We start from the raw sequence: 25,945 nt of genomic DNA, 5'->3' as shown, positions 1-25,945 counted from the left end.
CAGTCGCAGCAGCCCGGGCCTGAGACCCACCATCACCCAGGCCCCCCCAGGCCCCCCCCAACAGGGGAAAAGCACACCCCCATACAGACCCCCTCCTCCTCACCGCACGCCCCAACACCCTAAAAAAAACAACCACCTGCGGACACCTTGGAGTTCCCAGAGCAACAAGGCCGGCACCAGGACCTGCACCAACCAACGCATACTGTGGCATGTCCAGGGCAACCCAGACCCCCCAGGCACAGGCAGGGCCCCGCCCCGGGCACAAGGCAGCGGCAAGCCACCAGGTCCAGGCCCAGCTCCACCACCCACGCCAGAGCGGCCCCGTCACCCGGTACAGAGCCAGCAGCCACCACCCCAAGGCCCCTAAGGGACCCCGCCCCACACCGCAAGACAGCCCCACCCGCAAGCCCCCAAAACTGCCCTCCAAGCCCGACACACAGTCCCCCCCAGCAATGACCAACCCGGTCCCCACGACCCGAGAGACCACCAGACGCCCGAAGCCACACAGCCCCCCCCCAGCACACACCCAACCGCCCAGAGCGACGGGACATCAACCCACCACCAACACTATGTGATCAAGCTAATCAGAGGGGACCAGAGAGAATTAAATTCAGCCAATTGATGTTTTGAGGAAGCAGACATTGTTTCCATGCTAATATAATCTAAAAGAACATTTCTAAACTGGTTAATACACAGATTGTTCTTCGCTTTCCAGTTCATGAGAATAGTTTTCTTTGCTATACATAACACTGTGAGGATCATGTGTGCTAAGCTAAATTCCACGTTGATGTTGTCTAAGTCACCCAGTATGCACAGTGTGGGGCATGCAGGAATGCTACACTTTAGCCATGTTGATAGGTCCGCACAGACTTCAAGCCAGAACTTCTGGACAGGCGCACAAAACCACAAAGCGTGTGCATAATCATCAGGTGTGTTATCTGTGCAATGTGAGCAGATGTTTGAGTGTGTTAGACCCATCCTGAACATCCTTTGTCCTGTATAGTGTGTTCTATGAAGAATTTTGTATTGTATGAGCTGTAAATTAGGATTTCGAGTCATTGTGAAGGTGTTCAAACATATTTGTGGCCAGAAGCTATGACTAGAACTGATGGATAAATCTGCCTCCCATTTTGAGGACGGTAGAGACATTGTGTCATCTATCTTAGACAATAATTTATATATTTTTGATAGTAGTTTAGGGGTGCAGATGCTTAGAAATTCTGCTACCCTAATCGGGAGTTGTAAGTCTGGTTGGTGGAGGATATATTTCTTTGTTATTATAGACTTAAGTTGTTGATATTCTAGGAATTTATTGCTGCCTATCTCATGTTGTGATATGAGCTCATCAAATGAAATAAAATGTCCATTTTGGATTATATGTTCCAGATGTTTGATTCCTTTGATCTTCCACAGAGTAAAGTTTAGCATTTTTTTGTTTTGCAGGATGTCAGGATTGTTCCAGATGGGTGTAAGCTTACACGGGACAAGTGAAGACTTTGTTATTTTAAGAAATTCCCACCAGGCTGTCAGAGAGGTGCTGATGTTAATGCTTTTGAAACATTTGTGATTTTTTACGTTTTGACTAATAAGTGGCAGGTCAGAGATTTCCAGATTATCACACAATGCTTGTTCTATATTTATCCAAGTTCATCTATTGGGCTAGGTTTAAACCATTTTGATATATACTGTAACCTATTGGCTAAGGAATAGTGCTGAAAATTAGGTAAATCTAATCCACCCTGTCCTTGGTCTTCTGTAGGGTTTTTAAACTAATACGTGGTGGTTTGTTTTTCCACAGAAATTTAGAGATGCATGAATCTAGTGACTTAAACCAAGTAGCAGGTGGTTTTATGGGGATCATTGAGAACAGATAGTTAACTTTTGGTAGTATCATCATTTTAATGGTTGTAACTCTCCCCATAAGTGATATAGGTAAGGACTTCCAACGAGAGAGATCGTCCTTTACTGTCTTTAATAATTCCACATTGAGGCGGCCTGTTGCCACTGCGGGTTCTTTCAGAGAGACTCAGAGACAGAGGACGGTTCAACGTATAGTTTATTTAACCCTTTTTCATGAATGTGGAGTCGTTCGCAGGCCTTCCCTCCCGGTTCGTGCTGCCGACTCCACTTCAATCCTCCTTACAGCTCTGAGTTTTTTAAAGAGGAGAGTGATTAGACAAGTGACTGCCGGTGTACTAATCACTCACCTAGTCCTGCTCCCCAGAGCTCTCTCCACAGCTCTCTCCTGCAGCTGATGCACCACGCCCCCTCCACATACCTCCACCGCCTGACCTTGGCCGGGGAGCGGTCCGGCCTAACCCCCCCCCCCCCCCCCCCCACACACACACACACACACACACACACCTCGCCATGCGAGCTGTAAAGGAAGTCGGCCACAGCCATCTGTGCCCCCGGCCTATGGACCACTTTGAATTTAAAAGGCTGTAGTGCCAGATACCAGCGGGTGATCCGTGCATTGACATTTTTCATTCGGTGGAGCCACTGGAGGGGAGCAAGGTCCGAGCAAAGGGTGAATGGGCGCCCCAGCAAGTAATACCGCAGAGCGCCGACCACCCACCGGATGGCCAGGCACTCCCTCTCCACCGTGTTGTATCTGGTCTCCCTCTCGGATAGTTTCTGGCTGATGTAAAGCACTGGGTGGTCAACGCCCCGCACCTGCTGGGACAGAACAGCCCCCAACCCCCTTCCCGATGCATCAGTCTGCAGGACAAATGGGAGAGAGGAGTTAGGTGTGTGGAGAAGAGGCTCCCCACAGAGGGTCTGCTTTACCCTCTCAAGTGACACCTGGCACTGCTTCGTCCACCGGACCGGATCAGAGGCACCTTTTCGGGTAAGGTTGGTCAAAGGGCTGGTCAGCTCCGCGAAGTTGGGAATAAATCGCCGGTAATATCCGGCCAGCCCCAAAAACCGCCTCACCTCTTTCTTGGTCTTAGGTTTTGGGCAGGCTGCAATCGCTGCTGTCTTGTCTACCTGTGGACGCACCAGTCCGCCGCCCAAGTGGTACCCCAGATACCGTACCTCCCTCCATCCAACTGCACACTTCTTTGGTTTGGCCGTGAGCCCCGTGACTCCAGCACTGCCGCCATCTGCTGAACATGCTCCGCCCAGCTGTTGCTATGGATGATGACGTCATCCAGGTAAGCGGCAGCATACGCAGGAACTTACATCATGAAAAGCGAGATCAGAGGTGTTTGGCTGAGAGAAGGCCACAGTTTGCGATGCAATAATTAAAGGCCTCATGCCAGATGTCGCCACTGAAGTAAAGAACATTTACGTGGGATGGTGTGAGGGTCCTCGTTTGGCTGACGTTCGCCGATATGCTCGCCATGCTCATAACCAAGTTGAGACGCGTAAGACAACCAAAAGGGACAAGTGTGAAAAGGAGCTGCATTTGGCAGCCATGACCATGTATTACGCAGTGTGTGTAAACAGAGGACGAGGCCGAAGTCGAAGACGTGGACGTGTGGGAGAGGAGGTCGAAATGGGCCACGCCAGAGCTATGATCCGAATATTTGTTTTTACTGTGGCCAGACTGGACACTGGAAGAAGGACTGTCCACAGCTGAAAAGTGATGAAATTGGGCAAAAGGCTGACTGAGGGTGGGAGGCAGGTTCTGGACGTCACGCGGCAGCGGAGCCTCCACTAATGGGTGATAGCATAAACACACTCACACATTTTTCCTGCTCTGTGTAGTGAAGAAACGCTTGCCGACTGTGATTCACGTAGTAAAGTTTTGCATGCTATTTCCGTCCTAGAGCAAAGATATTTCTCTCAGAATATAGGAAATTATGTTCATCAGTAGTGACGTCAGGGGAGTTTGATTGTCCTCCAAAGTTAAGTGGAAACCACGTTTACTCTATGTCTGCATCAGGCCAGGTTGTGAAGGAGAAAATGACAATGCCCATTGCGTGTTGTCACTCCCGATGAGCTCTCCTTCAAACACTCATTTTTGTTATCAGAGTTGTGTCCCATTAACCTGATGGGCTGTGATCTCATGTGTAAATTAGGCATTATTTTAACTTCTACACCAGAGGGTGTTAAGGTTATGTTACAGTCTGACAAAGTTTTCACAGCAGTGCAGTTTGATTCATCGGCACTTACATATGCTTATGAGTGGAAACTTCCCAGCTCTCCTTTTTCACAACAACTAGTGGAAGAAGCAAAAGCGTTAGTTTCACCCCTTTCTGATTTCATGCAACCTACTGATTTGCACTGCACATCACACATTTCTTTGGGGCCTGACAATGACTATGAGAAGAAGTGAAAAAATATGTGCGCCTACTTTATTGGCTGTGTCGCTCACTCCAGAGCACTTCGATTTTTTTAATGTTTGTGGTACTCGCCCTCACATTTCCTTGGCCAAACGTACACACTGGCAGTGACAAGGTGTGGGAGAGTTTGTTGCTACATGTCAGAGAGAAATGGAGTGGACCGTTTCACCTGCTGATCCAAATTTAATGTTTTCTGAACGATTGTCAGCGTACAAAAAAACATTTTTGAGTACAATGCATTGTCAAAGAACTGTGGACTTAATTCCTACCACAGAATCACATTTTGAAGCATGTTTTTTATCTGAAACAGATTTGTCTTCGATACCCATGTTGGCTGAAGTGCCCAATGATCTTTGGGCTAAGAGCAAATATGATGTGGGGTTGATAAAAGGCTGTGAACCAGTAATTGTCACCCCTAAATCAGACTTTTGTCCATGTAAAAAACAATACCCTTTTAAGCCTGAAGCAATTAAAGGGATTAAACCTGTTTTTCAATCTTTTCAGAAAACAGGCGTTATTGTTCCTTTTGAAAATTCACCTGTGCTTACTCCATTGTTTCCTGTTAAAAAGATTAAAGATGCTGGCCAGCCAGATGAATGGCGTTTTGTACAGGACCTCCAAGCGGTGAATGCTGCAGTTCAGCCACATGCTCCTACTGTGCCCAACCCACACACTATTTTGTCTCAAATTACATCAGATGCACAGTTTTTCTCAGTGGTTGACTTGTCGCCAGTGCACCCTGATAGTCCATTTTGGTTTGCTTTTTAGTTTGAAGGGAGATCTTGGACTTTTACCCGGTTATGCCAGGGGTACTGTGAAAGTCCCACTATTTACAATGCTGCCCTCAAAGCTAGTCTGGATTAACTTCAATCAACCACAGGCTCTGCTCTTTTGCAGTATGTGGATGACATCCTTTTATGTAGTCCATCTAAACAACAGTGTGAAAAAGACCAAATTACTCAAATAACTTTCTTGCTTTCAATATTTTTCCTCTAGTGACGCTGACTTAGAGAGGGATGAAGATAATCATGTTTAATTGTTCATGTTTTGATTGTTTATCATTGGACCCTTTATTACTATGATGCCTGCATTTTAAACTCACGTTGTGTGCAAATGCAGGCTGATGTTTTACAGATAAAGTTATTATTTTCCTTGTTTCTTTTGGGTTGATTAATATAATGGTATTATTATAATCAAAAGGGAGGAATGTAATGGAAAATAATTCTTATATGCTTTGTATTGAGTGTTACTGTGTATAACCTGCAAATGACCGAGCTGCAAGGTACCACCCTGCCCTGTTTTCTTAAATTCCTCTTTACAATGGTGGGCTTGTTATAATGAGATAGGTGCACTTTAGGGGGGACAGGGTTAGGCTGGTATTTACGAGTGTGTCTGGGTAACCTCAACTGATGGTTGGGGAGGAAAGTTAGAAGAACAATCAATTATACCCAAAAACAGATGACGTGATGAGCGGGCAATATAACTGTGTGTTTTTGCTTCAGTGGTCAGAGCAACTCTGTATTCTGTACTGTGTTGTTCTCTCTTGCAAGATATTATTATTAAAGCCTCTTATCTCCTCACAAGAAAATAACTGACTCCCCAAATGCAAGTGTCAGGACAAATGATCAAACTTCTCCAAGCTTCAGTCTGCAGAGAAGTACAAGACAGGGTTGCTCACTTTCTCCCTCACTTTTTGCTATTTTCATCAAACCTTTAGCAGCTGCTATCAGACAAGATAGAAATATTAAAGACATCCAACCCCAAAATATTGAGCATAAAATAAGTCTTTATGCTGATGATGTATTACTTTTCCTTCAGAACTCACAAACGTCTCTCACTCACACGATCACACTCATAAATAAATTCTCAGCACTTTTTGACTACTCTATCAATTGGTCTAAGACCACAGTTCTGCCCATTAACTGTAGGGTCCAGAATATACCTGCGATCACTTTACAGTCAGGAAATATTAGATATTTAGGCATAAACATTTCCTCCAGGCTCTCAGAGCTAACAAAGCTAATTTATGTGCAATTATTAAAGACAGTAGAGGACAATCTCTCTCGTTGGAAGTCCTTACCTATATCACTTATGGGGAGTGTTACAACCATTAAAATGATGATACTACCAAAAGTTAACTGTTTTGTTCTCAATGATCCCCATAAAACCAACCTTCTACTTGGTTTAAGTCACTAGATTCATGCATCTCCAAATTTCTGTGGAAAAACAAACCACCACGTATTAGTTTAAAAACCCTACAGAAGACCAAGGACAGTGGTGGATTAGATTTACCTAATTTTCAGCACTATTCCTTAGCCAATAGGTTACGGTATATATCAAAATGGTTTAAACCTAGCCCAATAGATGAACATGGATAAATATAGAACAAGCATTGTGTGATAATCTGGAAATCTCTGACCTGCCACTTATTAGTCAAAACGTAAAAAATCACAAATGTTTCAAAAGCATTAACATCAGCACCTCTCTGACAGCCTGGTGGGAATTTCTTAAAATAACAAAGTCTTCACTTGTCCCGTGTAAGCTTACACCCATCTGGAACAATCCTGACATCCTGCAAAACCAAAAAATGCTAAACTTTACTCTATGGAAGATCAAAGGAATCAAACATCTGGAACATATAATCCAAAATGGACATTTTATTTCATTTGATGAGCTCATATCACAACATGAGATAGGCAGCAATAAATTCCTAGAATATCAACAACTTAAGTCTATAATAACAAAGAAATATATCCTCCACCAACCAGACTTACAACTCCCGATTAGGGTAGCAGAATTTCTAAGCATCTGCACCCCAAAACTACTATCAAAAATATATAAATTATTGTCTAAGATAGATGACACAATGTCTCTACCGTCCTCAAAATGGGAGGCAGATTTATCCATCAGTTCTAGTCATAGCTTCTGGCCACAAATATGTTTGAACACCTTCAGAATGACTCAAAATCCTAATTTACAGCTCATACAATACAAAATTCTTCATAGAACACACTATACAGGACAAAGGATGTTCAGGATGGGTCTAACACACTCAAACATCTGCTCACATTGCACAGATAACACACCTGATGATTATGCACATGCTTTGTGGTTTTGTGCGCCTGTCCAGAAGTTCTGGCTTGAAGTCTGTGCGGACCTGTCAACATGGCTAAAGTGTAGCATTCCTGCATGCCCCACACTGTGCATACTGGGTGACTTAGACAACATCAACGTGGAATTTAGCTTAGCACACATGATCCTCACAGTGTTATGTATAGCAAAGAAAACTATTCTCATGAACTGGAAAGCAAAGAACAATCTGTGTATTAACCAGTTTAGAAATCGCTCTGGGCGGTTGGGTGTGTGCTGGGGGGGGCTGTGTGGCTTCGGGCGTCTGGTGGTCTCTCGGGTCGTGGGGACCGGGTTGGTCATTGCTGGGGGGGACTGTGTGTCGGGCTTGGAGGGCAGTTTTGGGGGCTTGCGGTTGGGGCTGTCTTGCGGTGTGGGGCGGGGTCCCTTAGGGGCCTTGGGGTGGTGGCTGCTGGCTCTGTACCGGGTGACCGGGCCGCTCTGGCGTGGGTGGTGGAGCTGGGCCTGGACCTGGTGGCTTGCCGCTGCCTTGCGCCCGGGGCGGGGCCCTGCCTGTGCCTGGGGGGTCTGGGTTGCCCTGGACATGCCACAGTATGCGTGGGTTGGTGCAGGTCCTGGTGCCGGCCTTGTTGCTCTGGGAACTCCAAGGTGTCCGCAGGTGGTTGTTTTTTTTAGGGTGTTGGGGCGTGCGGTGAGGAGGAGGGGGTCTGTATGGGGGTGTGCTTTTCCCCAGTTGGGGGGGGGGCTGGGGGGGCCTGGGTGATGGTGGGTCTCAGGCCCGGGCTGCTGCGACTGGTGTAACCGGGTGATTTGTTTGTTTGTTTGTTTGATTTTTGTTGTTGTTTGTTTGTTTTTGTAGAGGTCCTCCGGGGTGGGGTTGGGTTGAGTGGGGTGGGGCGGGATGGGTTCCTTCTGGGGGTACAGTAGCTCCCGGAATATGGTGACTGCAGGCCCCGAGCCTGGTGGACATCAGGCCCTCCGGCCCTGTGTTGGGTCCCAGGTAGCGGGGATGCCTATTGCAGCCAGTCTCTGGCTGCCCTCTCTGAGGTGGGAGGGACAAGGAGGATGAATTAATTATTCTGCTAGTATATATATTGTAAACATAAACAATAAACATTTATAAAACTTCCCTTGGCAAAGCAAATCTGTTTGGCATAAAGGTATTCAGACTACAATTCTAGTGCAGCAAGTTCAAGAATGTGTGTGTGTATGGGTGTATGTGTGCGAACGTGTGTGAGTTTGTGTGTGTGAGAGTTTAAAGAACCTGTTATCCACAGGCAGGTCTTAACTAGTATGGCACGGGTCCAGCCTGTCTCATCTTTTTTGGAAGGTTCAGCGCTCGGCCGTAACCCTTCTGTCTGTTTGGACTCTCACATACATTCGGTTAATCATAGAAAAACGAGAACAAAACTTTTTAGCCCCTTAAATTCATAAAACAGACATGGTGCAGTTATTTCCATTCTAGAAAATAAGAGTAATCACCACCATTCCTATAAATTCTGGATATTCTAACAATCTGAATCTTTTTTAAATGTTCGATGAAGCCCTTTGCTGTTCTGTTTAGAGACTCAGCTGATCATAAACCAAGTTTTGCTCTTGAACCAAGCTTCTAAACTCTTCACCTTTTTCATTTCTCAGTTAGTATTCACTTTAAAACTGATTAAAAGAAAAATTAAATGAATGCCTATCAACAAATGTGGGATCTAAACTCTAGTGCTTCCTCTAAAATAATTTCCTTTCTCAATTCAGAAATGTGTGTGTGTAAGTCACAACACCCGTGACACCAAAACGGCTTTCTTTTCTCTCTTTTCTCTACACTCTGCACTGTGAGCACACACAACAAATCAGAAAGGCTTTTTTCTCCCTTTTCTACATTATGGACTGTGGGGACACAAAACCGCTCTCTCTTTTTTTTTTTGGATTGTGTGCCAGGGCGTTGTCTCACGTATTAGATTATGCTTAAGATACGAATGGGTTTATCAGTCACATCAGAATCCATACATACTGATCCTCCCGTAATAAAATGGTCGGATCTTATCAAACACACTTTGTTTCTTGTGACAAGTCAGCCAAACAGCGTATACACGTCAAGACACTGAATCAAGTTTGCCACAAGAACTCATAAGTTTGGCAGTATTGCTCTGCCGTCAGCAATCATACACCCATTTTATTTTCATGAGACATGTGCAGGCACCTGTTCATCTACTGTTCTATCACTATGAATTAGTTTATCTATTATCAATAAGGATACTTCTACAACTACTATCAAAGTATGTCCGGACTTCTTATGTTGTCAGTTGCTATATATGAATAAGTGGGTTGCTACTGAAAAGCATTAAGCATGTCACACAGCCCAAACATATAACATTTCAGGACACACCACACAGTTAATAACCACAGTGAAGCATGTCAAAGCCCAAACATGTAACATTCAACAGGACACTTACACAACACATTCAAATCAAACAGTCAGACAACATACAAGAACCTATACCCCAGCCGGCATTGCTCCCTGCCTATTTTCCTACAACTCACTATGTGTGCGCACACCTTTATTCACAAACTCTTCAACTTATACTCTTTTACCGAAGCTGCTACAGCTCGATTGGCCAAATACCCTTAGATCCTATTTCGGTGAATTTGACATCTGCCTTGCATGTAACAGATTAGCGGTTTAGCAGTTTAAATTTAGTTTGAGTGAAGGAATTCATTTTATAGCAAAATCCAAAATCGTGAAGAACTCATGGAAGTAAGCTTATTCTCGGATTCTTGAAACTTTAGATTTGCTCTTTCTTTTACTGCAAAGTACAACGTTGAGCAGCACTAATGAGTTGTTTCTATTTTTGGCAGGCTTTACCTTTGCGGATGAAGCCCTTTCTGTCTGTGCAAAAGAAATCTTGTTACTGTGCAGAGTGACTTCTCTGAGTAGAGTCGCCTTACTTGTTGCGACTGTGCCGATGTTCGAAGCTGGAGTGCAAAGTTGTTGCTTGAATGGTGCTCGCTGAAGCGTGCGGTAGTGTAAAGTTATACCATTTAAAAGGGCTGAAGAGTGCTCAGTGCAGCGGGTGGGCGGAGGTGCAAAGTGACACTATGGCCATAAAAAGAACACCGCTACAAGTGCGCATTGTGCCAGGAAGGGCCCTCGAACGTGAACCAGTGGACAGTTATCGCTTCTCGGCCTTTTGGCTAAGATCAAGTGTAGTATCTGTACTTATCAGTTTAATGTCTGATGTGTCCTCTATGCAAGGACTACATATTAAATGGATTTGTATCAATAGGAGTTGAAAAAGGAGCTTGCTCCGTTCACTCCAAGCATCGACCCGGTACTGCAGTGCCGCTGGGAACGGTGCGCTCTCCTCTGCTCTTGTGAAAAAGCAAACAGCGGTGCAGGATGGAAGTTTCTTTTAATCTGCTGAGAAAAGAGAGTGAATGCGAAGCAGACTTTAACACGGCTCTGGGAGCGAGCCGTGTGCGGGCTAACCGGGAGAATTGCTTGAAAGAAATGCGACACCGAATGAGCGGTCAGAACAAAGCCTCAATACGGTGTTCCTGTGGTGTTTTTATAAAAAAAAAGGTGTGAATGCCCCATAGAAAACTAAAAGGTGGAGCGGAAGTGTTCGGCTGCAAGAAGGTGTGAATGTCCGACTATATTTGGTGAAAAGCAGGTGAAGCAAGGTCTGAATGCCCAACCTTACATCATCAAAAGCGAGATCAGAGGTTTTTGGCTGCAAGAAGGCCATAGTTTGCCAAAAGCGGGTAAGGTGCGAATGACCGACTAAATATCAACAAAAGTGGGGGCGGAGGTCTTCGGATGCAAGTGGGTGTGAATATCCCACCATACAAGTATGGTGGAGAGGAAGCTGTGAATGGCCGACCATAGTTTGCAAAAAGCGGGTGAGAAAAGGTGCGAATGTCCAACCATACATGATCAAAACAGGGAGCGGAGGTGTTTGGCTGCGACAAGGTGTGAATGTCCACCCATAATTAATGAAAAGCGGGCAACAAGTAGGTTCGAATGCCCAACCATACATCATCAAAAGCAGGAGTGGATGTGTTCGGCTACAAGAAGGTTTGAATGTCCGAGCATAGTTTGTAATAAGCGGGTAAGAAAAGGTTCGAATGCCCGAACATACACCATCAAAAGAGGGAGCGGAGGTGTTCCGCTGTAAGACGGTGTGAATGTCCGACCATATTTGGTAAAAAGTGGGTATGAAAAGGTTCGAATGCCCAAATTCGGCTGCAAAAAACTGTGTTCGGCTGCAAAAAGGTGTGAATGTTTGACTAAAGTTTGTAAAAAGCGGTTAAGACAAGGTGCGAATGCCTGACAATGTATGATCAAAAGCGGAAGAAGAGGTGTTCAGCTGCAAGAAGGTCTAAATGTCCATCATTAATTGCTAGAAAACATGAAAGAAAATTTTCGAAAATCAATCCGCACATGATCATAAGTGGGAGAGGAGGTGTTCAGCTGCAAGAAGGTGTGAATGTCCTACCATAATTGCTGAAAAATGTGTTAGAAACGGTAAGAATGCTGGACCATACATCATCAAAAGCTAGAGAGGTGGTGTTCGGTTGCAAGTAGGTGTGAGTGTCTGACTAAAGTTGAAATATATTAACAAAAGCGGGAGGAGAGGTCTTCGGATGAGTGGTTGAGAATTTTCAACTATAATCTATAAAATGCGGTGAAAAAAAAGGTGTGATAGAAACCTAAAAGGTGGAGCGGAAGTGTTCGGCTGCAAGAAGGTGTGAATGTCCGTCTATAGTTGGTGAAAAGCAGGAAAAGCAAGGTCTTATTGCCCAATCTTACATCATCAAAAGCGAGATCAGAGGTGTTTGGCTGCAAGAAAACGGGTAAGGTGTGAATGACCGACTAAATATCAACAAAAGTGGGGGCGGAAGTCTTCGGATGCAAGTGGGTGTGAGTATCCCACCATACAAGTATGGTGGAGAGGAAGCTGTGAATGGCCGACCATAGTTTGCAAAAAGCGGGTGAGAAAAGGTGCGAATGTCCAACCATACATGATCAAAACAGGGAGCGGAGGTGTTTGGCTGCGACAAGGTGTGAATGTCCACCCATAATTAATGAAAAGCGGGCAACAAGTAGGTTCGAATGCCCAACCATACATCATCAAAAGCAGGAGTGGATGTGTTCGGCTACAAGAAGGTTTGAATGTCCGAGCATAGTTTGTAAAAAGCGGGTAAGAAAAGGTTCGAATGCCCGAACATACACCATCAAAAGAGGGAGCGGAGGTGTTCCGCTGTAAGACGGTGTGAATGTCCGACCATATTTGGTAAAAAGTGGGTATGAAAAGGTTCGAATGCCCAAATTCGGCTGCAAAAAACTGTGTTCGGCTGCAAAAAGGTGTGAATGTTTGACTAAAGTTTGTAAAAAGCGGGTAAGACAAGGTGCGAATGCCTGACAATGTATGATCAAAAGCGGAAGAAGAGGTGTTCAGCTGCAAGAAGGTCTAAATGTCCATCATTAATTGCTAGAAAACATGAAAGAAAATTTTCGAAAATCAATCCGCACATGATCATAGGTGGGAGAGGAGGTGTTCAGCTGCAAGAAGGTGTGAATGTCCTACCATAATTGCTGAAAAATGTGTTAGAAACGGTAAGAATGCCGGACCATACATCATCAAAAGCTAGAGAGGTGGTGTTCGGTTGCAAGTAGGTGTGAGTGTCTGACTAAAGTTGAAATATATTAACAAAAGCGGGAGGAGAGGTCTTCGGATGAGTGGTTGAGAATTTTCAACTATAATCTATAAAATGCGGTGAAAAAAAAGGTGTGATAGAAACCTAAAAGGTGGAGCGGAAGTGTTCGGCTGCAAGAAGGTGTGAATGTCCGTCTATAGTTGGTGAAAAGCAGGAAAAGCAAGGTCTTATTGCCCAATCTTACATCATCAAAAGCGAGATCAGAGGTGTTTGGCTGCAAGAAAACGGGTAAGGTGTGAATGACCGACTAAATATCAACAAAAGTGGGGGCGGAGGTCTTCGGATGCAAGTGGGTGTGAATATCCCACCATACAAGTATGGTGGAGAGGAAGCTGTGAATGGCCGACCATAGTTTGCAAAAAGCGGGTGAGAAAAGGTGCGAATGTCCAACCATACATGATCAAAACAGGGAGCGGAGGTGTTTGGCTGCGACAAGGTGTGAATGTCCACCCATAATTAATGAAAAGCGGGCAACAAGTAGGTTCGAATGCCCAAACATACATCAACAAAAGCAGGAGTGGATGTGTTTGGCTACAAGAAGGTTTGAATGTCCGAGCATAGTTTGTAAAAAGCGGGTAAGAAAAGGTGCGAATGCCCGAACATACACCATCAAAAGAGGGAGCGGAGGTGTTTCGCTGTAAGATGGTGCGAATGTCCGACCATAGTTGGTAAAAAGCGGGTAAGAAAAGGTTCGAATGCCCGAACATACACCATCAAAAGAGGGAGCGGAGGTGTTCCGCTGTAAGACGGTGTGAATGTCCGACCATATTTGGTAAAAAGTGGGTATGAAAAGGTTCGAATGCCCAAATTCGGCTGCAAAAAACTGTGTTCGGCTGCAAAAAGGTGTGAATGTTTGACTAAAGTTTGTAAAAAGCGGGTAAGACAAGGTGCGAATGCCTGACAATGTATGATCAAAAGCGGAAGAAGAGGTGTTCAGCTGCAAGAAGGTCTAAATGTCCATCATTAATTGCTAGAAAACATGAAAGAAAATTTTCGAAAATCAATCCGCACATGATCATAGGTGGGAGAGGAGGTGTTCAGCTGCAAGAAGGTGTGAATGTCCTACCATAATTGCTGAAAAATGTGTTAGAAACGGTAAGAATGCCGGACCATACATCATCAAAAGCTAGAGAGGTGGTGTTCGGTTGCAAGTAGGTGTGAGTGTCTGACTAAAGTTGAAATATATTAACAAAAGCGGGAGGAGAGGTCTTCGGATGAGTGGTTGAGAATTTTCAACTATAATCTATAAAATGCGGTGAAAAAAAAGGTGTGATAGAAACCTAAAAGGTGGAGCGGAAGTGTTCGGCTGCAAGAAGGTGTGAATGTCCGTCTATAGTTGGTGAAAAGCAGGAAAAGCAAGGTCTTATTGCCCAATCTTACATCATCAAAAGCGAGATCAGAGGTGTTTGGCTGCAAGAAAACGGGTAAGGTGTGAATGACCGACTAAATATCAACAAAAGTGGGGGCGGAGGTCTTCGGATGCAAGTGGGTGTGAATATCCCACCATACAAGTATGGTGGAGAGGAAGCTGTGAATGGCCGACCATAGTTTGCAAAAAGCGGGTGAGAAAAGGTGCGAATGTCCAACCATACATGATCAAAACAGGGAGCGGAGGTGTTTGGCTGCGACAAGGTGTGAATGTCCACCCATAATTAATGAAAAGCGGGCAACAAGTAGGTTCGAATGCCCAAACATACATCAACAAAAGCAGGAGTGGATGTGTTTGGCTACAAGAAGGTTTGAATGTCCGAGCATAGTTTGTAAAAAGCGGGTAAGAAAAGGTGCGAATGCCCGAACATACACCATCAAAAGAGGGAGCGGAGGTGTTTCGCTGTAAGATGGTGCGAATGTCCGACCATAGTTGGTAAAAAGCGGGTAAGAAAAGGTTCGAATGCCCGAATATATACCATCAAAAGCGGAAGCGGAGGTGTTCGGCTGCAAGAAGGTGTGAACGTCCGACCACAGTTTGTAAAAAGCAGTTAAGAAAAGGTTCGAATATCCAACCAAACATAATCAAAAGTGGGAGGAGAGCTGTTCGACTGCAAGTAGGTGTGAATGTCCACCCATAATTCCTGAAAAATGGGTAAGAAAAGGTGCGAATATCCAACCATACATCATCAAAAGAAGAAATGGATGTGTTCTGCTACAAGAAGGTTTGAATGTCCGAACATAGTTTGTAAAAAGTGGGTAAGAAAAAGTTCGAATGCCCGAACATACACCATCAAAAGAGGGAGCGGAGGTGTTCCGCTGTAAGACGGTGTGAATGTCCGAGCATAATTGGTAAAAAGCGGGTAAGAAAAGGTTAAAATACCCGACTCTACACAATCAATAGCGGGAGCGGAGTTGTTCGGCTAAAAGAAGGTGTGAAAGTCCGACCATGGTTTGTAAAAAGCGGGTAAGAAAAGGTTCGAATGCCAAAATATACACCATCAAAAGCGGAATCCGAGGTGTTCGGCTGCAAGTAGGTGTGAATGTCAGATCATAATTTGCAAAAAGCTGATGAGAAAGGTGTGAATGACCGACAATAATTGCTGAAAAATGTGTTAGAAAAGGTAAGAATGCCGGACCATTCATCATCAAAAGCGGGAGAAGAGGTGTTCCGCTGTAAGATGGTGTGAATGTCCGACCATAGTTGGTAAAAAGCGGGTAAGAAAAGGTTCGAATGCCCGAATATATACCATCAAAAGCGGAAGCGGAGGTGTTCAGCTGCAAGAAGGTGTGAACGTCCGACCAAAGTTTGTAAAAAGCAGTTAAGAAAAGGTTCGAATATCCAACCAAACATAATCAAAAGTGGGAGCAGAGCTGTTCGACTGCAAGTAGGTTTGAATGTCCACCCATAATTCCTGAAAAATGGGTAAGAAAAGGTGCGAATGCCCAACCATACATCATCAAAAGAAGAAGTGGTGGTGTTCTGCTACAAGAAGGTTTGAATGTCCGACCATAGTTTGTAAAAAGTGGGTAAGAAAAAGTTTGAATGCCCGAACATACACCATCAAAAGAGGGAGCGGAGGTGTTCCGCTGTAAGACGGTGTGAATGTCCGACCATAATTGGTAAAAAGCGGGTAAGAAAAGGTTAAAATACCCGACTGTACACAATCAATAGCGGGAGCGGAGTTGTTCGGCTACAAGAAGGTGTGAAAGTCCGACCATGGTTTGTAAAACGCGGGTAAGACAAGGTGCGAATGCCCGACAATGTATGATCAAAAGAGGGAGCGGAGGTGTTCGGCTGCAAGGTCTGAATTTCCAACCATAATTTGTAAACACTGTTGAAGAAAAGCCTCGAAAGCCCGACTATACACCATCAAAAGCGGGAGCGGAGGTGTTCAGCTGCAAGAAGGTCTGAATGTCCATCAATAATTACTGAAAAATGGGTAAGAAAAGGTGTGAATGACCAACTATACATCATCAAAAGCAGAAGTGGATGTGTTCGGCCATAAGAAGGTTTGAATGTCCGACCATAGTTTGTAAAAGGCGGGTAAGAAAAGGTTCGAATGCCCGAACATACACAATCAAAAGAGGGAGTGGAGGTGTTTCGCTGCAAGAAGGTGTGAATGTCCGAGCATAGTTTGTAAAAAGTGGGTAAGAAAAAGTTCGAATGCCAGAACATACACCATCAAAAGAGGGAGCGGAGGTGTTCCGCTGTAAGAAGGTGTGAATGTCCGACCATAGTTTGTAAAAAGCGGGTAAGAAAAGGTTAAAATACCCGACTCTACACAATCAATAGCGAGAGCGGAGTTGTTCGGCTAAAAGAAGGTGTGAAAGTCCGACCATGGTTTGTAAAAAGCGGGTAAGAAAAGGTTCGAATGCCAAAATATACACCATCAAAAGCGGAAGCCGAGGTGTTCGGCTGCAAGTACGTGTGAATGTCAGATCATAATTTGCAAAAAGCTGATGAGAAAGGTGTGAATGACCGACAATAATTGCTGAAAAATGTGTTAGAAAAGGTAAGAATGCCGGACCATTCATCATCAAAAGCGGGAGAAGAGGTGTTCGGCTGCAAGAAGCTGTGAATGTCCAGCCATAATTACTGAAAAACGGGTAAGAAAAGGTAGTTTTGCCAGACCATAAATGATCAAAACAGGGAGCGGAGGTGTTCCGCTGAAAGAAGGTGTGAATGTCCGACCATAATTGGTAAAAAGCGGGTAAGAAAAGGTTAAAATACCCGACTGTACACAACCAATAGCGGTACCGGAGTTGTTTGGCTACTAAAAGGTGTGAAAGTCCGACCATGGTTTGTAAAAAGCGGGTAAGAAAAGGTGTGAATGCCGGACAATGTATGATCAAAAGAGGAAACAGAGGTTTTCGGCTGCAAGAAGGTCTAAATGTCCAACCGTAATTTGTAAAAACCGGGGAAGAAAAGGCTCGGAAGCCCGACTATACACCATCAAAAGCGGGTGCAGAGGGGTTCAGCTGCAAGAAGGTCTGAATGTCCATCAATAATTGCTAGAAAACATGAAAAAAATTTTTCGAATATCCAACCGCACATGATCATAAGTGGGAGAGGAGGTGTTCAGCTGCAACAAGGTGTGAATGTCCACCCATAATTCCTCAAAAATGGGTAAAAAAAAAAGGTGCGAATGCCCAACATACATCATCAAAAGCAGGACTGGATGTGTTCGGCTACAAGAAGGTTTGAATGTCCGAACATAGTTTGTAAAAAGCGGGTAAGAAAAGGTTCGAATGCCCAACCATACATCATCAAAAGCAGGACTGGATGTGTTCGGCTACAAGAAGGTTTGAATGTCCGAGCATAGTTTGTAAAAAGCGGGTAAGAAAAGGTTCGAATGCCCAACCATACATCATCAAAAGCCGGTGTGAATGTCAGATCATAATTTGCAAAAACCTGATGAGAAATGGTGAGAATGCCTGACTATACACCATCAAATGCGGGAGCGGAGGTGTTCGGCTGTGAGTAGGTGTGAATGTCCAACCATACCTGCTGAAAAATATGACAAAGCAGTTTTCACTTGGTTCTAGTGAAGGAATTCATTTTATATCAAAATCCGAAATTGTGTAGAACTCGTGGAAATAAGTTTATTCTTTGATTCCTAAAGGTTTAATGTTATTCTTTGGTATACTGCAAAGTAATACTTTCTATTTTGTTGAAACCGATTCAGACATAGATGAATATGAAGGACAAAGCAGTTTTAACTTGGTTTGAGTGAAGGAATTCATTTTATATCAAAATCCGAAATTGTGTAGAACTCGTCAATCGACGCTTATTCTCGGATTCCTGAAAAGGTTTAGAGTTGTTCTTTCCTATCCTGCAAAGTACAACGTTCTTTTTTTGTTTAAAGCTATTTAGACATGGATAAATATGAAGGACAAAGCAGTTCCTTCTGTGGGTACAGTAGCTCCCGGAATATGGTGACTGCAGGCCCTGAGCCTGGTGGACATAAGGCCCTCCTGCCCTGTGTTGGGTCCCAGGTTGCGGGGATGCCTATTGCAGCCAGTCTCTGGCTGCCCTCTCCGGCGTGGGAGGGACCAGGCGGATGAATTAATTATTCTGCTAGTTTATATATTTTAAACATAAACAATAAACATTTATAAAACTTCCCTTGGCAAGGCAAATCTGTTTGGCATAAAAGGTATGCAGACTACAATTCTGCTGCCATAATGCACAACTCTGGATTTTGATATAAAATGAATTCCATCACTCAAACCAAGTTAAAACTGCTTTGTCCTTCATATTTATCCATGTCATAATAGCTTTAAAGAAAAAAAGAACGTTGTACTTTGCAGGATAGGAAATAACAACACTAAACCTTTAGGAATCCGAGAATAATCTTATTTTCACGAGTTCTACACAATTTCGGATTTTGATATAAAATGAATTCCTTCACTCAAACCAAGTTAAAACTGCTTTGTCCTTCATATTTATCCATGTCTAAATAGCTTTAAACAAAAAAAGAACGATGTGCTTTGCAGGATAGGAAAGAACAACTCTAAACCTTTTCAGGAATCCGAGAATATGCGTCGATTGACGAGTTCTACACAATTTCGGATTTTGATATAAAATGAATTCCTTCACTCAAACCAAGTTAAAACTGCTTTGTCCTTCATATTTATCCATGTCTGAATAGCTTTAAACAAAAAAGAACGTAGTACTTTGCAGGATAGGAAAGAACAACACTAATTTTTTTCATGAATCCGATAATAAGCTTCTTTTCACGAGTTCTACACAATTCCGGATTTTGATATAAAATGAATTCCTTCAATCAAACCAAGTTAAAACTGCTTTTGTCCTTAATATTTATCCATGTCTGAATAGGTTTCAACAAAAAAGAAAGTATTACTTTGCAGTATACCAAAGAACAACACTAAACCTTTAGTAATCCGAGAATAAGCTTCTTTTCACCAGTTCTACACAATTTAGGATTTTGATATAAAATGAATTCCTTCACTCAAACCAAGTTAAAACTGCTTTGTCCTTCATATTTATCCATGTCTGAATCGGTTTCAACAAAATAGAAAGTATTACTTTGCATTATACCAAAGAACAACACTAAACCTTTAGGAATCCGAGAATAAACTTATTTCCACGAGTTCTACACAATTTCGGATTTTGATATAAAATGAATTCCTTCACTCAAACCAAGTGAAAACTGCTTTGTCATATTTTTCAGCAAGTATGGTCGGACATTCACATCTACTCACAGCTGAACACCTCCGCTCCCGCATTTGATGGTGTATAGTCGGGCATTCTCACCATTTATCATCAGGTTTTTAAATTATGATCTGACATTCACACCTGCTTTTGATGTTGTATGGTTGGGCATTCGCACCTTTTTTTATCCATTTTTCAGGAATTATGGGTGGACATTCACACCTTCTTGTAGCTGAACACCTCCTCTCCCGCATATGATTGTGTGCGGTTTGATATTCAAAAAATTTTCTTTCATGTTTTCTAGAAATTATTGATGGACATTGAGACCTTCTTGCAGCTGAACACCTCTGCTCCCGCTTTTGATGGTGTATAGTCGGGCTTTCGAGCCTTTTCTTCCCCGGTTTTTACAAATTATGGTTGGACATTTAGACCTTCTTGCAGCCGAAAACCTCCGTTCCCTCTTTTGATCATACATTGTCCGGCATTCGCACCTTTTCTTACCCGCTTTTTACAAACCATGGTCGGACTTTCACACCTTTTAGTAGCCAAACAACTCCGCTCCCGCTATTGATTGTGTACAGTCGGGTATTTTAACGTTTTCTTACCCGCTTTTTACCAATTATGGTCGGACATTCACACCTTCTTACAGCGGAACACCTCCGCTCCCTGTTTTGATCATTTATGGTCTGGCAATACTACCTTTTCTTACCCATTTTTGAGTAATTATGGCTGGACATTCACAGCTTCTTGCAGCCGAACACCTCTTCTCCTGCTTTTGATGATGACTGGTCCGGCATTCTTACCTTTTCTAACACATTTTTCAGCAAGTATTGTCGGTCATTCACACCTTTCTCATCAGCTTTTTGCAAATTATGATCTGACATTCACACCTACTTGCAGCTGAACACCTCGGCTTCCGCTTTTGATGGTGTATATTTTGGCATTCGAACCTTTTCTTACCCGCTTTTTACAAACCATGGTCGGACTTTCACACCTTCTTTTAGCCGAACAACTCCGCTCCCGCTATTGATTGTGTAGAGTCGGGTATTTTAACCTTTTCTTACCCGCTTTTTACCAACTATGGTCGGACATTCACACCTTCTTGCAGCGAAACACCTCCGCTCCCTCTTTTGATTGTGTATGTTCGGTCATTCGAACCTTTTCTTACCCGCCTTTTACAAACTATGGTCGGACATTCAAACCTTCTTGTGGCCGAACACTTCCACTTCTGCTTTTGATGATGTATAGTTGGGCATTCACACCTTTTCTTACCCATTTTTCAGTAATTATTGGTGGACATTCAGACCTTCTTGCAGCTGAACACCTCCGCTCCCGCTTTTGATGGTGTATAGTCGGGCTTTCGAGGCATTTCTTCAACGGTGTTTACAAATTATGGTTGGAAATTCAGACCTTGCAGCCGAACAACTCCGCTCCCTCTTTTGATCATACATTGTCGGGTATTCGCACCTTGTCTTACCCGCGTTTTACAAACCATGGTCGGACTTTCACACCTTCTTGTAGCCGAACAACTCCGCTCCCGCTATTGATTGTGTACAGTCGGGTTTTTTAACCTTTTCTTACCCGCTTTTTACCAACTATGGTCGGACATTCGCAGCATCTTACAGCGGAACACCTCCGCTCCCTCTTTTGATGGTGTATGTTCGGGCATTCGAAGTTTTTCTTACCCACTTTTTACAAACTATGGTCGGACATTCAAACCTTCTTGTAGCAGAACACATCCACTTCTTCTTTTGATGATGTATGGTTGGGCATTCGCACCTTTTGTTACCCATTTTTCAGGAATTATTGGTGGACATTCACACCTACTTGCAGTCGAACAGCTCTGCTCCCACTTTTGATTATGTTTGGTTGGATATTCGAACCTTTTCTTAACTGCTTTTTACAAACTTTGGTCGGATGTTCACACCTTCTTGCAGCCGAACACCTCCGCTTCCTCTTTTGATGGTATATATTCGGGCATTCGCACCTTTTCTTACCCGCTTTTTACAAACTATGGTCGGACATTCAAACCTTGTAGCCGAAAACCTCCACTCCCTCTTTTGATCATACTTTGTCGGGCATTCGCACCTTTTCTTACCCGCTTTTTACAAACTATGCTCGGACATTCAAACCTTCTTGTAGCCAAACACATCCACTCCTGCTTTTGTTGATGTATGGTTGGGCATTCGAACCTACTTGTTGCCCGCTTTTCATTAATTATGGGTGGACATTCACACCTTGTCGCAGCCAAACACCTCCGCTCCCTGTTTTGATCATGTATGGTTGGACATTCGCACCTTTTCTCACCCTATTTTTGCAAACTATGGTCGGTCATTCACAGCTTCCTCTCCACCATACTTGTATGGTGGGATATTCACACCCACTTGCATCCGAAGATCTCCGCCCCCACTTTTGTTGATATTTAGTCGGTCATTCACACCTTACCCGTTTTCTTGCCGCCAAACACCTCTGATCTCACTTTTGATGATGTAAGATTGGGCATTCAGACCTTGCTTTTCCTGCTTTTCACCAACTATAGATGGACATTCACACCTTCTTGCAGCCGAACACTTCCGCTCCACCTTTTAGGTTTCTATCACACCTTTTTTTTCACCGCATTTTATAGATTATGGTCGGAAATTCTCAACCACTCATCCGAAGACCTCTCCTCCCGCTTTTGTTAATATATTTGAACTTTAGTCAGACATTCACACCTACTTGCAGCCGAACACCACCTCTCTAGCTTTTGATGATGTATGGTCCGGCATTCTTACCGTTTCTAACACATTTTTCAGCAATTATGGTAGGACATTCACACCTTCTTGCAGCTGAACACCTCCTCTCCCACTTATGATCATGTGCGGATTGATTTTCGAAAATTTTCTTTCATGTTTTCTAGCAATTAATGATGGACATTTAGACCTTCTTGCAGCTGAACACCTCCGCTCCCGCTTTTGATCATACATTGTCAGGCATTCGCACCTTGTCTTACCCGCTTTTTACAAACTTTAGTCAAACATTCACACCTTTTTGCAGCCGAACACAGTTTTTTGCAGCCGAATTTGGGCATTCAAACCTTTTCATACCCACTTTTTACCAAATATGGTCGGACATTCACACAGTCTTACAGCGGAACACCTCCGCTCCCTCTTTTGATGGTGTTTGTTCGGGCATTCGAACCTTTTCTTACCCGCTTTTTACAAACTATGCTCAGACATACAAACCTTCTTGTAGCCGAACACATCCACTCCTGCTTTTGATGATGTATGGTTGGGCATTCGAACCTACTTGTTGCCCGCTTTTCATTAATTATGGGTGGACATTCACACCTTGTCGCAGCCAAACACCTCCGCTCCCTGTTTTGATCATGTATGGTTGGACATTCGCACCTTTTCTCACCCGCTTTTTGCAAACTATGGTCGGCCATTCACAGCTTCCTCTCCACCATACTTGTATGGTGGGATATTCACACCCACTTGCATCCGAAGACCTCCGCCCTCACTTTTGTTGATATTTAGTCGGTCATTCGCACCTTACCCGCTTTTGGCAAACTATCGCCTTCTTGCAGCCAAAAACCTCTGATCTCGCTTTTGATGATGTAAGGTTGGGCATTCAGACCTTGCTTCACCTGCTTTTCACCAAATATAGTCGGACATTCACACCTTCTTGCAGCCGAACACTTCCGCTCCACCTTTTAGTTTTCTATGGGGCATTCACACCTTTTTTTTTATAAAAACACCACAGGAACACCGTATTGAGGCTTTGTTCTGACCGCTCATTCGGTTCGCGTTTCTTTCAAGCAATTCTCCTGGTTAGCCCGCACTCGGCTCGCTCCCAGAGCCGTGTTAAAGTCTACTTCGCATTCACTCTCTTTTCTCAGCAGACTAAAAGAAACTTCCATCCTGCTCCGCTGTTTGCTTTTTCACAAGAGCAGAGGAGAGCGCACCGTTCCCAGCGGCACTGCAGTACCGGGTCGATGCTTGGAGTGAACGGAGCAAGTTCCTTTTTCAAATCCTATTTATAAAAATCCATTTAATATGTAGTCCTTGCATAGACATATCACATATTAAACTGATAAAAACAGATACTACACTTGATCTTAGCCAAAAGGCCGAGAAGCGATATCTGTCCACTGGTTCACGTCCGAGGGCCCTTCCTGGCACAATGCGCACTTGTAGCGGTGTTCTTTTTATGGCCATAGTGTCACTTTGCACCTCCACCCACCCGCTGCACTGAGCACTCTTCAACCCTTTTAAATGGTATAACTTTACACTACCGCATGCTCCAGCGAGCACCATTCAAGCAACAACTTTGCACTCCAGCTTTGAACATCGGCACAGTCGCAACAAGTAAGACGACTCTACTCAGAGAAGTCACTCTGCACAGTAACAAGATTTCTTTTGCACAGACAGAAAGGGCTTCATCCACAAAGGTAAAGCCTGCCAAAAATAGAAACAACTCATTAGTGCTGCTCAACGTTGTACTTTGCAGTAAAAGAAAGAGCAAATCTAAAGTTTCAGGAATCCGAGAATAAGCTTACTTTCTTCTTTCTTCTTTACGATTTTGGATTTTGCTATAAAATGAATTCCTTCACTCAAACTAAATTAAAACTGCTAAACCGCTAATCTGTTAAATGCAAGGCAGATGTCAAATTCACCGAAATAGGATCTAAGGGTATTTGGCCAATCGAGCTGTAGCAGCTTCGGTAAAAGAGTATAAGTTGAAGAGTTTGTGAATAAAGGTGTGCGCACACATAGTGAGTTGTAGGAAAATAGGCAGGGAGCAATGCCGGCTGGGGTATATGTTCTTGTATGTTGTCTGACTGTTTGATTTGAATATGTTGTGTAAGTGTCCTGTTGAATGTTACATGTTTGGGCTTTGACACGCTTCACTGTGGTTGTTAACTGTGTGGTGTGTCCTGAAATGTTATATGTTTGGGCTGTGTGACATGCCTAATGCTTTTCAGTAGCAACCCACTTATTCATATATAGCAACTGACAACATAAGAAGTCCGGACATCTTTGATAGTAGTTGTAGAAGTATCCTTATTGATAATAGATAAACTAATTCATAGTGATAGAACAGTAGATGAACAGGTGCCTGCACATGTCTCATGAAAATAAAATGGGTGTATGATTGCTGACGGCAGAGCAATACTGCCAAACTTATGAGTTCTTGTGGCAAACTTGATTCAGTGTCTTGACGTGTATACGCTGTTTCGCTGACTTGTCACAAGAAACAAAGTGTGTTTGATAAGATCCGACCATTTTATTACGGGAGGATCAGTATGTATGGATTCTGATGTGACTGATAAACCCATTCGTATCTTAAGCATAATCTAATACGTGAGACAACGCCCTGGCACACAATCAAAAAAAAAAAAAGAGAGAGCGGTTTTGTGTCCCCACAGTCCATAATGTAGAAAAGAGAGAAAAAAGCCTTTCTGATTTGGTGTGTGTGCTCACAGTGCAGAGTGTAGAGAAAAGAGAGAAAAGAAAGCCGTTTTGGTGTCACGGGAGTTGTGACTTAAACACACACATTTCTGAATTGAGAAAGGAAATTATTTTAGAGGAAGCACTAGAGTTTAGATCCCACATTTGTTGATAGGCATTCATTTAATTTTTCTTTTAATCAGTTTTAAAGTGAATACTAACTGAGAAATGAAAAAGGTGAAGAGTTTAGAAGCTTGGTTCAAGAGCAAAACTTGGTTTATGATCAGCTGAGTCTCTAAACAGAACAGCAAAGGGCTTCATCGAACATTTAAAAAAGATTCAGATTGTTAGAATATCCAGAATTTATAGAAATGGTGGTGATTACTCTTATTTTCTAGAATGGAAATAACTGCACCATGTCTGTTTTATGAATTTAAGGGGCTAAAAAGTTTTGTTCTCGTTTTTCTATGATTAACTATGTGAGAGTCCAAACAGACAGAAGGGTTACGGCCGAGCGCTGGACCTTCCAAAAAAGATGAGACAGGCTGGACCCGTGCCATACTAGTTAAGACCTGCCTGTGGATAACAGGTTCTTTAAACTCTCACAAACTCACACACGTTCGCACACATACACCCATACACACACACATTCTTGAACTTGCTGCAAGATTAAACCTTTGCATTAACTGACTCCAGCAACTCTGAGTCTCATTGAGAGACTTTTCTCAACAATTGGGTCCTCAAACCAGATCTCAACGTTTTTTTCGCTGTCCAGGGTCGGAGCTGAAACCGTGCACGGGGGAGTCCAGTAC

At 43.5% G+C, this 25,945-nt stretch overlaps 2 non-coding genes across 2 annotated transcripts; one reads left to right on the top strand and one right to left on the bottom strand.

The window, feature by feature from the left end:
* Window positions 1-10,548: 10,548 nt before the first annotated feature.
* LOC140287396 (U2 spliceosomal RNA) lies at window positions 10,549-10,739 on the top strand. Its single transcript, XR_011911576.1, has one exon. It is a non-coding gene; the product is annotated as a U2 spliceosomal RNA (small nuclear RNA).
* A 12,897-nt stretch (window positions 10,740-23,636) lies between these two features.
* Window positions 23,637-23,824, bottom strand: LOC140287398 (U2 spliceosomal RNA). Its single transcript, XR_011911578.1, has one exon. It is a non-coding gene; the product is annotated as a U2 spliceosomal RNA (small nuclear RNA).
* Window positions 23,825-25,945: the final 2,121 nt, after the last annotated feature.

This window comes from Leuresthes tenuis, unplaced genomic scaffold, assembly GCF_036924035.1.
Source record: "Leuresthes tenuis unplaced genomic scaffold, fLeuTen1.0.hap1 SCAF_130, whole genome shotgun sequence".
In the NCBI taxonomy this organism is placed as follows: domain Eukaryota; kingdom Metazoa; phylum Chordata; class Actinopteri; order Atheriniformes; family Atherinopsidae; genus Leuresthes; species Leuresthes tenuis.
Note: the sequence above shows the minus strand (reverse complement) of the source record. Positions and strands in the feature narration are given on the sequence as shown.